This window comes from Meriones unguiculatus, assembly GCF_030254825.1.
Source record: "Meriones unguiculatus strain TT.TT164.6M chromosome Y unlocalized genomic scaffold, Bangor_MerUng_6.1 ChrY_unordered_Scaffold_23, whole genome shotgun sequence".
Lineage (NCBI taxonomy): Eukaryota > Metazoa > Chordata > Mammalia > Rodentia > Muridae > Meriones > Meriones unguiculatus.
The window spans coordinates 25,631,520-25,637,458 of NW_026843709.1; positions in this window are offsets into that span (position 1 = coordinate 25,631,520).

Consider the following 5,939-nt stretch of genomic DNA (forward strand, 5'->3'; position numbering starts at 1 on the left):
TTTGTTCACATTGTATTTCCTCTGCTGTCCCCTCTCTCTTCTCTTTCCATTCCCACCCACTCTCCTTCTCCCACCCTTATTCCATTTCTAAAATTCCCCTGAGAGAAGAGGTCTTCCTTAGCCTTCTATCGGAATCTAGCTTATCAGTTCTCATCAAGGCTGGCAGCATCATCTTCCTCTGAGGCCTGATTTTCAGGCATTGTTCTCTTTGTGTTCTCAATTTCCTCTACTTGTGACACTCTTACTGCCTACTTTCCTTCAGGTTTCCCAGTGGTCTAAGGGGAGAAAGAATTTCATAGGCAAATCCCATTTAGATCTGGGTGTTTAAGGCCACTCTCTGTATAATATCAGACTGTAGGTATCTGTTTGTAATCCCATTTGATGTAGAAGGAAGCATCTCTGAGGATACAAGAATACTACACTGATCGATTAGTTGAGGGCAGAGAGCAACATATTTTACTAACAAGAGCCTGGGTCACTTGAAAATTTCTGTAAGATGTCCTGGCCCCAGAATTCAATTAGCTGACACCCAATCTCTCTAGTGGAAAACTGGATTGGTCACAATAGATGGCCTATTGGAACTGTATCCTTCATTATTATGACACTTCTAATAAGTGAATACATCAAATATTTGTCTGTCTGCATTTTAATTACTTCACCCAGGATGATTGTTCCTGGTTCTACCCTTTTGCCTGAAAATATCATGATGTCATTTTCTTAGCTAAATAATAATCCTTTATGAAAATACTCCTCATTTTTTCCAGAGGAGATTATGAGTCCTGTTCTTGGAAGTTGCTGAGACTTTGATCATTGTATTGAAAAACAAACTATCATGATAACTATGTTCTTTTAGCATAGAAGTCTCACAATCTTCTTCCACTTCCTGATGTTTTGAATTGCAATGTCCTATTAAAGCTCATCTATTTACATATGCAGTCCTCAGAGAGGAAATGTCTGGGAAGGGATAGGCAATATGGCCTTGTTAAACGATAATATAATTCCTATTGGATTTATGTTATAAGAGGGTGTGCTTTGAGGTTGATATGCCAATGAAAGTAACCATACAGAATGTAGTCTCTGTCTCTCAGTCTCTCACTTTATAACTTGTTTTCTGTTGTTCTCGATCTCTATTTCTGAATCTGTCAGTCTAGCACTTACTGTCTCTGTCTCAGTCTCCCTCTCTCTGCTTGCTGCTTGTGGTTCAGTATGAAAATCCCTCAGTTCAGCTAAAGGACAACAACAAGATTACTGCTTGATGATGTAACATCATGGAAGGACTCTGTATAAATATAAGCAAGGTCCCAGTTAAACGCTTTTTGTTCAAAGAGTTACCTTGGCCAGGGAGTGTTTTCCCAGTAATTCAGTGACTGAGGACATACATGTGCATTTAAGAAATAATAATGGCCATGGGCTACATCTGTGCAGGGTTTCTAGGTTATCTCCATGAATAGTCTTTGGCCCATGGCAGTTCAGTGTCCAAGTGGCTTACATAATAATTGGAAGAGAAACTGCCTCTGACATAATCTGATTGGCCTGCTCTTCGATCACCTCCCCCTGAGGGGGAAGCACTCTTACAAGGCCACATAAGATGACAATGCAGCCACTTCTGATGAGAACTGATAGACTAAGATCAGAAAGAAGGCGAGGAGGACCTCCCCTATCAGTGGACTTGGGGAGGTGAATGCATGCAGAAAGGTGAGGGAGGGTAGGATCAGGAGGGGAGGAGAGAGGGGCTTATGGGGAAATACAAAATGAATAAAGTGTAATTAATAAAAGTTAAATAAAAAAATTAAAAAAAGAAATAATAATGGAATCTGTGATAATGGGAAACCCGCATGTCATGGACACATGACTTTATTAGTGACCACTTGAAAGAAATATGTGACACTTTTCCTGAACTAAGATTCTTGGACACAGGAACTGATAACTCTCAGTTGTGGGCTATCAGCTGCCCAGATTGAGGCATGTATGGGTGCTCAGCCTTTCGCTCAAGCAGGCTGTCCACTTGGCTCTTTTACTAACTGACTCCTGAAACTCTTACTGGATTTCACCTTTTGCATGGCATCATTCTCCCTCTCAGCCAATTAGTACCTGAGAGAATCTTGAGGTTTCCTTGTAGATGGGTAAACAAACTTTCCTTGGTGTCCAGTATCTCTGATACTGTGCACACTTGACTCTTCTGAAACCCAACAAGCCTTTATCTCATCCCTTTATCCAGATCCCACACATTTACTCCTGTTTACCTCTGTGTCAATGTCAGATAAGAAATGATTATTTAATGTTTATTTAATTGGACAGCTTCCTAGGTAGTGCAGCTTCAAAGTGATGTGGGATAAAGGGAAAGGTAGCAAATGACAAGGTGGTCTCCTACTGTGGTCTTGGATCTGAAATTTCCTAGGCTGTGACTTTGAATGAGCAGTTACTGCCGTACTGACTAAATGTACCTTCACATTCTTATTGATATAATAGGCTGGCAGGGTGTTTTATTCATTGTTTAAGAACATGGAAAAGAGTAGTTAACCTGACAGTCCTTTGAGCTATTCTAACAGGGGCCACCTGAAAGAGGGAGTATAATTGGGGGGGACAAAGCCATGAAGAATGGAGACAACACAGATTCCTGATCAAGTCTCAGTTTATTGGAGGAACAAACAACACTTATAAAGCAAAGGGTAAAAGCAAAAAAAAAATTACAGTAGCAACACATTTGTGCCACCTGGAAAGGCAACCAGGAATTCACTCAAGTCTACACAAATTTTGCTCTCTGGTTTCCAAGGTTGCAGGGATCTTGCTATCTAATTCTCAGGCTCAGAACACAGTTTGCAGAGACCATCAAGGACTGTCTCTGAGACATGGAATTTAGATAAGACCTGCAACTTCCATGGCCATGAGGCAGAATTTCAATTACCAGACTCCTTCAGTTCCCCCTTCTTTTTTTATGGAGAGCTTGTCTTATGTTGGCAAAATGCATTTTTCTTTACTCATCATCAAGCTCTCAGATATGATATTCATGAGCCTCTGTATTAAGTTGGAGAAACCACAATTTTACTCTCACATGTCATTGATTTACTTCCATATCAAATGAGGTCATTAGAGATTATTAAGTTAAATTCATGCAATTTCACTTGTATGCTTTGAAGTTGTTGAAGAAGGAACTGTAACACATAAGGAAGGTAGGCATAGGCAAAAAGTTCTACCTTCCAGTCCTGTAAATGTCAGTCCCCACTTAAGCACATAGTCAGAGGATCAAAAACACCTCCTAAGGCTAGTAAATATATCACAGGCTGTATTGGCCAATTTTAAGCTAGCTTTCATGGCAGATTATATGTTATGGAGGAGGGTTGAAGGTGGGATTAGGAGAGGAGAAGGGAGGGCTTTATTGTGGGGATAAATAAAGTAAATAAAGTGTAATTAATAAAATTTTTAAAATGTCAAAATATTTTTCTTTAAAATACATGTTTTTAATGTATTTAATGTTTTTCTTTAAAATATATCAGTTAAAGTATGTGTTGTTCATATACTCATTGGAACATGATCAGAGTCTCATTGCCAAGTCCCTTAAAGAAAACTGAGTTCATCCTTGCTGCTCCCTGAACTTTGCAGCATCTCAAAGAAGAAGCCATCAGTCCTGAAGTAGCTCTATCCTTCATCACCTTGATTACAGTATTTCTTTCATAATTATTCATTACAATTTGTTCATATTGTACCCCCATCTGTTGCCCCTTCCCTCTTCTCCTTGCAAGCCCAACCACCCTCCTTCTTCTACCCCTATGCCCTTTCTCTAGTTCCCTGATAGGGGAGGTCCTCCTCCTGCTTTATCTGACCCTGCCTTACCAGATTTTCTCAAGGCCGACAGCATCATCTTCCTCTGCGGCCTGATTTTCAGGGCAGTGTTCTGCTTGTGTCCTCAAATTACTCTACTTAGGACACTCTTTATGCCTCCTCTCCTCCAGGCTTCCCAGAGCTCTCAAAGTAGGGAGAATTTCATAGGCAAATCCCATCTAGAGCTGATTGTTTTAAGGTCTCTCTTTGCATAATGTCGGACTGTGGGTCTCTGTATATAATCTGATTTGATGTAGAAGAAAGTATCTCTGTGGTTGCAAGAACATGGCAACTATCAATCAGTTGAGTACAAAGACCCGCGTAATTTAATAACAACAGCCTGGGTTGCTTGAAATTTTCCATAGGATGCCCATGCCCAACAGCTCAATTGACTCCACCCAATCTCCCTAGTAGAAGACTTTTTGGTCACAATTAGATGGCCTATTTGAACTTTATCCTCCACTATTAGAAAATCTCCTAATAAGGGAATATATACCATATTTGTCTTTCTGCCTTTTAGTTATTTTACCCAGGATGATTTTTTCCTGGTTTCATTTATTTGCCTTAAGATATCATGATGTCATTTTCTTAACTGAATAATACTCCATTTTGGAAATATTCCATATTTTCTCAAAAGGAGATTGTCAGTCCTGTTCTTTATATCTTGCAAGATGCTGGACTTTAATCATTGTGTTGAATGACAAACTATCAGGATAATTATGTTGTTTTAGCCTAGAAGTCCCTAGGAAGGTGTGCTTTGAAGTTGATATGCCAATGTAAGTGACCAGACAGAACAGGTTTCTGCCTCTCTGTCTCTATCACTTTAAATCTTTGTTTCTGTTTGTCTCCATCTCTCTATTTCTGAATCTGTGTTTCTAGCTCTTTATCTCTCTGTCTCTCTCAGTCTCCCCCTCTCTGCCTGGTGCTGGTGGTTCAGAAAGAAAACCTCTCAGTTCTGCTGAAAGACTACAAAAAGTTGTCTGTTTGCTGATGTGACATCATGTAAAATACATATTTCTGTAAAAATATAAGCAAGGCCCTAATTAAATGCTTTTTGTTCAAAGATTTCCCTTGGTCAGGGAATATTTTCACAGTAAGTAATTCACTGACTGAAATCATATCTGTGAATTTAAAAAATAATAATGGAATCTGTGATAATGGGAAACTCACATATCAAGGACAATGGACTTAATTAATGAGCACTTGAAAGAAATATGTGACAGATTAACTGAACTAAGGATCTTGGACACAGGAACTGTCATCTCTGGGTTATGTGCTTTCAGCTGCCCAGATTGAGGCATGTAGGGCTGCGCAGCATTTCTCTTAATCAGGCTGCCCACTTGTCCTTTTTAATAACTGGCTCCAGAAACTCTTACTGTTTCATGACATTATTCACCCTCTCAGGCAATCAGCACCTACCCATTGTTATACCATAAAAGCATTCTGATATCCTAATGAATTTGATGTTGTGATGCAATTGTGATGTCATAATAGCATTGTGATGTGATCATAACATTGGATGACCAAATATCATTGTGAAGTCTTACTGTTGTGAAGTCATAATAGCTTTTTGATGTCAAAATTCTATTGTGCTCTCATACCACTATCCTGTTGTAACACCATTTCAAAATCATAATACCATGGTGATGTCATAATATCATTGTGAAATCATAATATCATTGTGATGTCATATAGCATTGTGATGACAAAAGAGCATTGTAATGTCATAATAGCATCGAGATGTCCTAATATCATTGTAAAGTCATACTGTTATGATGTCATAATAGCATTGTAATGTCATAATTCCATTGCGATATCAGACCACAAGCATGTTGTAAAACATTGTGATGTTATAAAAACAATTGGATGGAATGATGAAGTTTGATGTCATAATGCCATTGTGATAGCATAATGGCCTTGTGATGTCATAAAATCATTGTGAAACCATAACACCATTTTGAAAGCATAATTACATTCAGATTTCATCATAGCATTGTGATGTCCTAATAGAATAAAGATATCATGATGATATTGGGATGTTATAATAGCATAGGGATGTCATAATACCTTTGTGATGTCATGACAACTTTTTGAAGTCATCATAGTTTGGTTATATCCTA